Below are 13,284 nucleotides of genomic sequence, written 5' to 3' on the forward strand. Positions count from 1 at the left end.
GAAAATATATTCTTCATTGAGTAAATGTAAATTCTTCCAAGTTCTGTATAATATCACCAAATTCATGGAAGTCATAAACTTCTGTACTTCACTGAAGTGGGAGGAATTTGGTGAGATCATGCAGAAACCAGTAGAATTTACATATATCAAATTTCTATATGAAATTTCATACAAAGAGATAAATAAAATATAATGCATGTCATTAATATACTTTAATATTGAACTTAAGTTGCATAACAGAAATCTAATACACTTTTCTTTGCCCTGTCTTACAACAGTGGTATAATATGTAAACATGAAAGAAACTTGGAATGGTACAAAGGTGGTGAGGTTTCAATGATCCCCCAAAACATTTTCATTTTAAATATGGATACATTTCTGTCTTCAAATGTTTTTTATCACCTCTCATGGAAAACCAGGAAAGTGAAGTAAACTATTAATAGGAAAGAATAACAAGAATCTAGTAATAGATTCTTCTATTTAATGAAATTCTCTAGCTCTTTATTGCTTTCAAAGTATTTCTTTAGCATAGCCTTTAAAAAAGATGATTTTCAAAAGTTTTTCAGAGTTAATACATTATGAATTCTTATGCTTCTCTGACTCTCAAGTCACTGACAGTATTTTAGAAATACCACCTGGAAAGAATTTCTCTGAAATGTCTGGCACTTCTATGTCAGTGACCGTGATTAATAAAATGTTATTGGTTACAGAGAAGTCTTGGAAGCTGGCTTATCAGATGATAAGACTTAGAAAATAGAAAGTAGGAAAAAGTCTCATTGGACTGGAAGAAAGCTGGAATTCTTATTTTAAATGTATTCATTCATAATATCTTAGTACTTCAACCCTGTGGACCCTTGCTGCGACTTTTTACACCTCTAAAGTAGTTCTTAGTTGTCATCAAAAGAAAATTAAAAATCAGCTTAGACAAAGGAGTGGTCAAGAGAATAACCATTTTCTACAATTTGAAATCTTACAGAGATTACCTTATACTGCTTTGTGTAGTTGGAAGATAAGTACTTTACAATATTGTGGGTTTTGCCATGCATCAGTATGAATCAGCCATAGGTATACAGGTGTCCCCCCCACCTCCCTCCCCACCCTTTCCCTCCAGGTTGTCATAGAGCACCAGTTTTTGGTTCCCTGCTTCAAGCAAACTCACACTGGTTATCCATGTCACATATGGTACTGTATGTGTTTCAGTGCTATTCCTTCAAATCATCCCACCCTCTCCTTCTCCCACTGAGTCCAAGAGTCTGTTCTTATGGCTGTGTTTCCTTTGCTGCCCTGCACGTAGGATTGTCAGTACCATCTTTCTAGATTCCATAAATATGCATTAATATACAGTATTTGTCTTTCTCTTTCTGACTTCACTCTGTATAATAGGCCCTAAGGTCATCCACCTCATTAGAACTGACTCAACTGTGCTCCTATCTGTAGCTAAGTAACTTTCCAGTGGTCATGTATGGATGTGAGAGTTGGACTATAAAGAAAGCTGAGCACAGAGGAAATGATGCTTTTGAACTGTAGTGTTGGAGAAGACTCTTGAGAGTCCCTTGGGACACAGGGAGATCCAATCAGTCCATCCTAAAGGAGATCAGTCCTGGGTGTTCATTGGAAGGACTGATGTTGAAACAGAAACACCAATACTTTGGCCATGTGACACGAAGAGCTGACTCGTTGGAAAAGACCCTGATGCTGGAAAAGATTGAGGGCAGGAGGAGAAGGGGACGACAGAGGATGAGATGGTTGGATGGCATCACCGACTCGACGCACATGCGTTTGGGTGGACTCTGGGAGTTGGTGATGGACAGGGAGACCTGGCGTGCTGCGGTTCATGGGGTCACAAAGAGTCGGACACGATAAGCTACTGAACTGAACATTCCATTGTGTAAATGTATCACAACTTCCTTATTCATTCATCTGCCGATGGACATCTAGGTTGCTTCCAGGTCCTAGTTACTGTAAATAGTGTTTCAGTGAACATTGCGGTATGTATTTTCAATTCTGGTTTCCTCAGGGTATATGCCCCAGAGTGGGATCGCTAAGTCATGTGGTAGTGTAATTCCTAGTTTTTTAAGAAATCTCCATATTGTTCTCCATAGTGGTTGTATCAGTTTGCATTCCCACCAACAGTGTGAGAGGATTCTATTTTCTCCACACCATCCCCAGCATTTATTATTTGTAGACTTTTTGATGATGGCCATTCTGACCAGTATAAGTGATACCTCATTGAGTTGTGATTAGCATTTCTCTAATAATTAGTCCTTCTGAGCAACTGTTCTTGTGTTTTTTAGCCATCTGTATGTCTTCTTTGGAGAAATGACTGTTTAGCTTTTCTGGGCACCTCTTGACTGGGTTGTTCATTTTTCTGGTATTGACCTGCATATTTTGTTTCTAAAATGTCTATACTCTTTGCCAGTAATGAAACTTGCTTGGTCTTTTTAACATTCTCAAACTCCTAAAGAAACTGCTGGATTATTCAAGTACAAAATGCTTCTCCTTTAATCTGTTTTGTTGTTCTGCAGCTCCTGTCTTGCAGTAAGATACTTTACACTTTGAAGCAGCACTCTATTTTAAACAAATGGATGGTTTTCCTTTTGGTACCACAATAGAAAGTAGCTCTGCTCACAGGGTCTACAGACAAGAAAATAAGAAAAAGGGGGCATTGCAATTTTGACAATGAACACAAAACCTTTAATAGGTGAAAGGAAAATAAGCATTTTTAAAGGCAAAAATATAGACTAATGTCTAGTTTTGAATTTTATAGTGACCAAGAGGTTAAATAGCCAACTATTTGTATTTCATTGTATTTGATACTGTTATTTATTTCTCCATTTCAACCCAGATTCATATGGAACGCAGCTGGAAAGAAAATAGAAATCTGTGACTGTGGAGTTAATGCTCAACAGATGTGGAGGTTACACATTTCTTCTACTGATCTTCCAGGGAGAGTGTGAAACAACTCAAGAAGACAAGCACTCTGGCTCTGTCTTCTCCTACCATGTAGTCACATTTCTGTTAGTTATTGCCAGAGTTAAAACCATCAAACCACATAATTTCGACCCTATAGAGGATTACTCTGTGTGTGTGTGTGGTACTGTGATTTATAAGAAATATATATATATTGTTATTCAGATCACATTGGCTCATAGCTTCCCAGCCCTTGGAATCTTCTGAGCAATGGAAGCATTCTATTTCAGCATTCTATTTGTAGAGGAATGTAGCTGATTTACAACGTTGGACTGGTTTGTGTTGTAAAGTAGATCAGCTATATACATATCCGCTCTTTTTTAGGTTGTTTTCCCATTTGGTCATTAGAGAGTAATGAGAAGCGTTCCCTAAGCTATGCAGCATTGTTATCCATTTTATACAGTAGTGTGTATATGTCAATGCCAAACGCCCAGTTTATCTCCTCACTTCTACCCTGATAACCACAAATCTATCTTCTACATCCGTGACTGTTTCATAAATAAATTCATTTGTAGCATTTTTAAAGTGATACCATATGATATGTCTTTGTCTGACTTACTTTATTCAGTATGACAATATCAAGGTCCATCCAATGTTGCTTCAGATGGCATTTTTTCACTCCTGTTTGTGACTAATATTCTATTGTATATATATGTACCACATCTTTTTTATTCATTCCTCTGTTGATGGACATTTAGGTTGCTTCCTTGCTTTGGTTATTGTAAACAGTGCTGCAAAGAACACTGGGCTGCATGTATTGTTTCAAGTTATGATTTCCTTTGGATATACGCCCAGGAGTGGGATTACACAATCATATGTTAGAGCTCTATTTTTAGTTTCTTAAGGAACCTCCATGCTGTTCTCCATAGTGGTTTACCATTTTACATTCCCACAATTCCCTTTTCTCCACACCCTCTCTAGCATTTATTGTTTGTAGAATTTTTAAGGAGTTTAGTTTTTATTATTTCTTAAAATTAATTTTTATTGAAGTATAGTTGCTTTAATCAGTCTTTGGAGATTGTAGCTTTCTAAGAATTCATCTATTTAATCTAGGTTGTCCATTTTATTCATGTATAACCACTTGGAGTCTCTTATGATTTTTGTAGAGTTGTGCTATCATTTTTAACTTCTCTATTTTCATTTCTAATTTTATTGATCTGAATCATCTCAATGGGAGCATTCTTTTTTTATTCTAATATTTGGTTTCTTGGCCTCAGCTCCTAAAATGCTGCAGAGTCAAGAAGGTGAGTGGGCATCCTCTTATTCGTAACAAATTCCTTTCTACCTTAACTGGATTTACATTAATAAAGTTATTTTTGAAGAGTGTTACCACACTCAAGTCCAGCTGCTTGCCACACAGAAATTAATACTCCCAAGGTAAATGTTGGTAGAAAGGAAAGTTGCTTTCTTTAGAAAAAACAGCATCTTGGGAGAAGGCAGAATAATGTATCCAAAAGCCAACTGAGGATCCTCCCCAACTATGAGAGTGTCTAAAGGGAAAGAGGTAAGTCAACTCAGTTAATCTCTGAGAAAGGGGATCAGAGTCATCCCCAGTCCCCACCGTGTGCAGGCTGTTGACTCCTCATGATCTTACTCAAGAGATGCCATCTTGTTCATAGTTGATCCACAAGACTACTCGAAAGGAAAGCTTGGGAAGAAATACACTAATCTGTTATTGCCTTATTTTTACTTCTCTTATCTTGGTCTCTTAAGTAGCTCTTCTCTTATCTAGGGTCTTTCCTATAGCTCAAATGGTAAAGAATCTGGCTACAATGCAGGAGACCCAGGTTCAGTCCCTGGATCAGGAAGATCCCCTGGAGAAGGGAATGGCAACCCACTCCAGCATTCTTGCCTGAAGAATCACACAGACAGAGAAGCCTGGCGGCTACAGTCCATGGGATCTCAAAGAGTCGGACACGATCGAGCTACTGCTACAACCATCTAGGTAAAGAATTAGCAGCTTAGGCAAGGCATTGCGAGATAAAAAGATCTGAAAGGGCCAGAAAGGGGTAAAGCGGGGCGCTGCTCTAAGGTTAGTTACAATATAGCTTTGAGAAAATAGCAAGACAAAAGGGATCTCTTGGAGACAGCCCTTTCTTTCAAAGAGTTCTTTCCTTCCAAAAGCTATTTACAAAGCATATAATAATGCTAAGCACTTGAGGAAAACATTTAAGACAAATCTATTATTATACTTTGATAATTCAATGCATTTATTTCAGTAATTTACATGCTACATGGGCAGAAAATTAGTATATAGCTAACCTGAAGAACATGAGCAATATGATCTAATTGAGACGTGCAGAATACTCTAATATTTTTTTTCTCAAGTTTACATGTAGAATTCAACTTAGACCAAATTCTGTGCTATAAAATATACCTGAACACTTAATTTCAAATGTATTTAAAATATCCTGTATTTGTAGTCTCCTCACATGATCGCTGATTTAGATTTCTTATTTGTGTATGGGTGATTTCTATCTTTGCTTTATGTTCCTCTTTATGGATGAACTTCCTATTTGATAATTTTCTTGTTTCTAATAGTAGATTCCTGTCAAGAAAACATCAAAATCACACCTAACTGCTGAACAACCATCATAAAAAAGAACTCAGACCTACCAAAAATATTATACTTCCAAAGACAAAGAAAGAGTCACAAAGAAAAAGTAGGAAGGGTGTATTTGTGATCCAATAAAATCCCATATCTGCTTGGTGGGTGACCAACAAGCTGGAAAACAATTATATAGTAGAATAGGAGTGACAATTTTGAGCCCCATGTCAGGCATCTGGTGGAGGATGTCTTAGAGCATTTGGCCTTGAAGGTCAGTGACTTAACTGTAGAAACTACATGTCTGGGTGAAGCAGAACCACCCTTGGAAGGTATATATTATAATATACCCATGTGCACCAAGGGGAAAAGCAGTGAATTCATAGGAACCTGCATCAGACCTACCTGCTGGTCTTAGAGGGTTACCTGGTGGAGATGGGGGAGGTGGCTGTGTCTCACTGCAGGGATAAAGACGGGGTAGCAAAGGTTACTCAATGGCAGGAGCTGTCCTGGAGGCCACCATTTTTATGCTAAGATGTGGCCCCATCCAACAGCCCAAAAGCTCCAATCTTGCAGGCCAAACAACCAAGAAGGAGCATACACGGCATCACCCATCAGCAGACAGACTGCTTAAAGCCTTCCTAAGCCCAGAGCTGCCTGTAAACACACCCCTTGATATTGCTCTGCTCACCAGAAAGGCAAGACACAACCCTACTCATCACTAGGTAAGGACCACCCAGTCTCACCCCCCACACACACTATAAAGCCTGCACAAACCTCCTAGATCAGCTTCTTCCAAAAGTGGGCAGACACCAGCAAGAGGAAATGTAATCTTGTAGCCTGAGGGGATAGCAAACTAAGGAAGCTGAACAAAATGAGATGGAAAAAGAGTACATTCCTGAAAAAGGGATAAAATAAAACCCCAGAACAACAACTTAATTTCAGTTCAGTTCAGTTGCTCAGTCGTGTCTGACTCTTTGAGACCCCATGGACTGCAGCACAACAGGCCTCCCTGTCCATCACCACCTCCCGGAGTTTACTCAAACTTACCTCCATTGAGTCAGTGATGCCATCCAACCATCTCATCCTATGTGGTCCCCTTCTCCTCCCATCTTCAATCTTTCCCAGCATCGGGGTCTTTTCAAATGAGTCAGTTATTCACATCAGGTGGACAAAGTATTGGAGCTTCAGTATCTGAACACCCAGGACTGATATCCTTTAGGATGGGCTGGTTGGATCTCCTTGCAATCCAAGGGACTCTCAAGAGTCTTCTCCAACACCACAGTTCAAAAGCATCAATTATTTGGTGCTCAGCTTTCTTTTCAGTCCAACTCTCACATCCATACATGACTACTGGAAAAACCATAGCTTTGACTACATGGACTTTTGTTGGCAAAGTAATGTCACTGTTTTTTAATATGCTGTCTAGGTTGGTCATAACTTTTCTTCCAAGGAGTAAGCGTCTTTTAATTTCATGGCTACAGTCACCATCTGCAGCAATTTTGGAGCCCAAAAAATAAAATCTGCCATTGTTTGCACTGTTCCCCCATCTATTTGCCATGAAGGGATGGGACCAGATGCCATGATCTTAGCTTTCTAAATGTTGAGCTTTAAGCCAACTTTTTCACTCTTCTCTTTCACTTTCATCAAGAGGCTCTTTAGTTCTTCTTCACTTTCTGCCATAAGGGTGGTGTCATCTTCATATTTGAGATTATTGATATTTCTCCCGGCAATCTAGATTTCACCTTGTGCTTCATCCAGCCCAGCATTTCTCACGATGTACTCTGCATATAAGTTAAATAAGCAGGGTGACAACATACAGCCTTGACGTACTCCTTTTCCTATTTGGAACCAGTCTGTTGTTCCAAGTCCAGTTCTAACTGTTGCTTCCTGACCTGCATACAGGTTTCTCAAGAGACAGGTCAGGTGGTCTGGTATTCCCATCTCATTTAGAATTTTCCACAGTTTATTGTGATCCACACAGTCAAAGGCTTTGGCATAGTCAGTAAAACGGAAATAGAAGTTTTTCTGGAATTCTCTTGCTTTTTTGATGATCCAACAGATGATGGCTATTTGATCTCTAGTTCCTTTGCCTTTTCTAAAACCAGCATGAACTGGAAGTTCATGGTTTCATATTGTTGAAGCCTGGCTTGGAGAATTTTGAGCATTACCTTACTAGCATGTGAGATGAGTGCAATTGTGTGGTAGTTTGAGCATTCTTTGGCATTGCCTTTCTTTGGGATTGGAATGAAAACTGACCTTTTCCAGTCCTGTGGCCACTGTTGAGTTTTCCAAATGTGCTGGCATATTGAGTTTGGCAGTTTCACAGCATCATCCTTTAGGATTTGAAATAGCTAAACTGGAATTCCATCACCTCCACTAGCTTTGTTCATAGTGATGCTTCCTAAGGCCCACTTGCCTTCACATTCCAGGATGTCTGGCTCTAGGTGAGTGATCACACCATCGTGATTATCTGAGTCATGAAGATCTTTTTTGTATAGTTCTTCTGTATAAATTCTGTGGAGATACACAATCTACTATCGTTACTCTGAATTCTCTTTCTGGTAAAGATGATCCAAGACCTCACAAAAAGAAGAGAGGCAAAGAGGAAGAGAAATGTTTATTAAAGAACTAGAAAATATAAAGAACAGACAGATTTACAATAGAATAACTGAAATGAAAAATACACAGGAAGGAGTCAATTGTGGAATAGCTGAGGCAGAAGTATGGATAAGTGAGCTGGAATACAGAATGGTCGAAATCATTGCTGTAGAAGAGAATAAAGAAAGAATGAATTGAGGAGAGTTTAGTAGACCTCCTCTGGGACAACATTACATGCTCCAATATTCACATTATAGGAATCCCAGACAGAGAAGAGAGAAAGGACCTGACAAATCATTTGAAGAGATAATAGCTAAAATATTCCCTAACATGAAAAAAGAAATAGTCACCCAGCCCAGGAAGTGTAGAGAATCTCAGGCAGGATAAACTCAGACACAAACATGTCAAGACCACTGAAGTGAAAGGCGCTTAGTCATGTCTGACTCTTTGTAACCCCATGGACTGTAGCCCCCCAGGCTCCTCTGTCCCTGCAATTCTCCAGGCAAGAATACTGGAGTGGGGAGCCATTCCCTTTTCCAGGGGACCTTCCCAACCCAGGGATCGAACTTAAGTTCCTGCATTTCAGGCGGATTCTTTATCTTTCTTCACCAGCAAACCAGTGTTATAACAAATGCTAAAGGAAGTTCTCAGGGTGGAAAAAACAAAGCCCAGAATTGGAAACAAGAAAATTATGAATGGGAAAGCTCACCAGTAAAGGTAAGAAATCATCCATACATGTGAAATAAAAACAAGCAACCATGATGTAAGTATAAATGCAGGATATTGGAAATGCATTTGAAATTAAGACCATCAACTTATGACAACTGTGTGTGTATTTATGCATATGTGTGTGTGTGTGTGTGTGTATATATATATATATACTTACAACAACTATGTGTGTATTTATTTATATACATACACATATATATACATACCAAACCTCATGGTAAAAACAAACCAATCTATAATAGATACTCACACAAAAGGAATGCAAACACAGTACTAAAGTTAGTCATTAAATCACAAAAATAACAAAAAAGGAAGGGAAGAAATAAGGCCTACAAAAACAAATCCAACACAATTAACAGAGTATCAATAAGAACATATATGTTGGCAATTACCTTAAATGTAAATGGATTAAATGCTCCAGTCAAAAGACACAGTCTGGCTGAATGGATACAAAAACAAGACCCATATACATACTGTCTGTAAGAGACCCTCTTCAAATTTAGGGACACACCCAGTCTGAAATCAAGGTAATGTAAAAGTTATTTCATACAAATGTAAATAAAGCTGGTATAACAATACTCATATAAGAAAAACTTCTTTAAAATAAAGGTTGTTACAAGAGACAAAGACACTATTTAATGATCAAAGGATTAATTCAAGAAGGTATAACAAGTGAAAATATATAAAAATATATGCATTCAATATGGGAGCACCTTAGTATATAAAGCCAATACTAACAGTTATAAAAAGAGAAACTGACAGTAAAACAATAATAGTGGGGTACTTGTAACATCTGACTTACATCAATGGACAGATCATCTAGACATAAGATCAATAAGGGAACACAAGGCCTTAAAATGACACAGTAGTTCAGATGAACTTAATTGATATTTATAGAGCATACCATCCAAAAGCACCTGTGTTTCTCCCACAGAATAGGAGGGAAAATAATTTGCAAAAATGTGACTGACAAGGGATTAATCTCCAAAATATACAAATATCTCATGTAGCTCAGTATCAAAAAACAACTCAATTAAAAATGGGCAGAAGATCTAAATAGGCATTTCTTCAAAGACATACAGGTGGCTGAAAGGCATATGAAAAGATACTCAACATCACTAATTACTAGAAGAATGCATATCAAAAATTGCAATGAGATATCACCTCACACCAGTCAAAATGGCCATCTTCAAAATGTCTACACACAAACATGGAGTTATTATGGAGGAAAGAGAACCCTCTTACACTATTGGTGGGATGTAAGTTCATGCAACTACGATGGAAAACAATCTGGAGGTTTGATGAAAAAGTACAAATAGAGAGTTACCATAGAATCCAGCAATTTCACTCTTGGGCATAAATCTATAGAGAAATCTAATTCAAAAAGTATCCCAGTTTGCACAGCCACACTATTTACAATAGCCAAGACAGGGAAGGATTCTAAATGTTCATCAACAGAGCAATGGATAAAGAAGAGGTGGTATACATGTATAATGGAATATCATTCAGCCATAAAAATAATGAAATAATGCCATTTGCAGCAGTACTTACTACATGAAGCCAAACACAAATATCATATGATATCACTTATATGTGGAATCTGAAAAATGATACAAATGAAATTATTTACCAAATAAAAATGGAGTTATAGAGTTAGAAAAAAAAAATTGTTACCAAAGGGGTAGGTAGAGTAAGGGACGTATTAGGATATGGGATTAACATATATGTACTACTATATACAAAATAGATAATCATCAAGGATCCACTGTATACCACAAGGAACTCTGCTCAATACTCTGTAATAATGTATATGTGAAAATAATCTAAAAAACAATGAATATATGTATAACTGAGTCATTTTTCTGTATACATACTATGCAACATTGTTAATCAACTATATTTCAATTAAAATGTTAAATTACAAAGCACACACACTTAAAACAAAATTCAAATAATAGAAATTATAGAAAATACTTTTTCAGACCAGAATTGAATTAAATTAGAAGCCAATGCTAGAAAGTTAGTTAAAAGCTCTCAGATATTCAGAGATTAAATATAATTGATCAAGAAAGGAGTCCAAAGAATCTTTTTAAATATTTTAAACTACATACAATGATAAAACATCAGTATTTGTGTGATGAAGTGATAGCAATACCTAGATGGAAAATTAAAATATTGAGTGCATATTAGAAAAGAAGACAGAAAATCAGGAATCTAAAAGCTTCCACGTTAGGAAACAAAAGAGAATACATTTTTCTGCCTAAATAAAGCAGAAAAAAATAATAAAAATTAGAAAATAAATAAAATGGAAAATGAAGAAAGGATAGCAAAAATCAGTGTCCAAAGCAGAATCATTGAAAAGGACAATAAAATCTATGAACCTCAGCCATTTAAGAAACAACGAGCAAAGATACAGATTATTAATGTTAGAAATGGGGGAATAGTTGGTACTACAAGTGTATGAACGTTATAAACAAACCTTAAACAGTAAAGGAAAAAATGGGAAAAGCTCTAAGCACACAAATCTGATAAACTAGCTAAAAGGCACCATTTTTTTGAAATACATAAATTGCCAAAACTCAGACATAGAAAACTAGATAATCTAAATAGCCCATATCTATTAAGGCATTGAAAAATACCAAATCCCAATGGTTTTAATGGTAGATTAGCAGTTACATGCTGGAGCTAGCAGTAAAGAACCCACCTGCCCATACAGGAGACAGGATTCAGGATCTATCCCTGGGTCGGGAAGACCCCGTGGAGGAGGGCATGGCAACCCACTCCAGGGTTCTTGCCTGGAGAATCCCCTGGAGAGAGGAGCCTGGCGGGCTACAGTCCATGGGGTCGCAAAGAGTCAGACAGGACTGCATCCACTTAGCCAAGCACACGCATGCAACAGTTTTAAGTATGTTGATAGCAGGTAACCTTGTGGATATGATGAACACAGCACTTTACATTTTTGGTCTTTTCCTAAAAATCCATAAATGCTAATCAGATGAATTCTGATGAGAGGGACACTCTGACGGGACAGCTGACCAGTACACTCAAAACTGCCAGGGCCATCAAACACACGGGGCTTTGAGACGCTGCACAGTCCAGTGTAACGCCCCGTGTGAGAGGTGATGCAGGGCCCTGAATGCAGCCCCGGGACAGAAAGATGACAGCCAAAAACAACTCTCGTAAGGTATGGGCATCGGGTAACATATCAACGCTGGTCCACTAACCATAAGACATGGAGTACACTAGTGTGACATGCTAATAATAGGAGAAGCTGGGTAGAAAATACATGGAATTTCTCTAAGATCTTCTTAAGTGTTGAAAACATGTACAATTGTTCAAACAAAGTTTATTTTCTAAAAGTAAGGAAACATGTCAAATCAATAATATGCATTCCTACCTCAAGAAACTTGAAAAAGTAATATAAAATAAATACTCAAAGCAAGTAGAATTATTTTTAAAAAGTAGGAGCAGAAATTAATGTAATTCAGGACATAATAAGGATAGAGGAAATCAATGAAACAAAAAATGCTTTTTTTTCCTCTCAAATCAATGAAATGATTAAAATTCTAGTAAGACTGACCAAAAAAAAAAGTAGGCAACAATCATCAATATCAAGAATGAAACAGTATATCACTACAGATCCTGCATCTATTAAAAGCACAGTAAGGGAACACAAACCTTATGGTTATAAATTCAACAACTTAGAAATAATGAACGAACTCCTCGAAATCTTTATGCTGCCAAATTCAACCGAGACAAAATGTATAATCTGACAAATCCTATTGCCATTAAAGTTATTCAATTCTTAAAAGTTCCCAAGTAACATATCCTAGGCCCTGAGAGTACTATCATATACTTGAAGACTTACTACCAACTTTACACGTTTTCTCCAGAAAACAGAACAGGAAGGAGCACTGTCAAACTCATTTTTGAGGCCAGTATTAATGTGATACCAAAAATAAACAACAAAAAACTACAAACCAGTTATCTGTCATAAACTCTGATACAGACAACCTCAACAAAATATTAGCAAATAAAATCCAACAATATATGAAAATGATTAAACACCATACCGAGGGGGATTTATTCCACATGTGAAAAATCAGTTCAACATTCAAAAACCATACCATGAAATACTCGGCAATAAAAGGAGCAAGTAATGATTCACATGGCAACTTGGATGGATTTCAAAGGATATACACTGAGTGGAAAAAACCAAACCCCAAATGTGGCATATTGTGTGATTTCATTTACATAACATTTGACATGATATCATAGAAATGGAGAGAAGATTATGGAAGTCAAGGGACAGGGAAAAAGGGGTTGTGATTATATTTGGGCAACACAGAGGGTTCTCATGTTAATGAAAGTATATCGTGACTACAGTGGTGGATTCATGAACCTCTGCATGACAAAATTGCATAGAAAAAAATAACATA

The sequence above is a fragment of the Muntiacus reevesi genome, chromosome 21 (genome assembly GCF_963930625.1).
Source record: "Muntiacus reevesi chromosome 21, mMunRee1.1, whole genome shotgun sequence".
NCBI classification, from domain to species: Eukaryota; Metazoa; Chordata; class Mammalia; order Artiodactyla; family Cervidae; genus Muntiacus; species Muntiacus reevesi.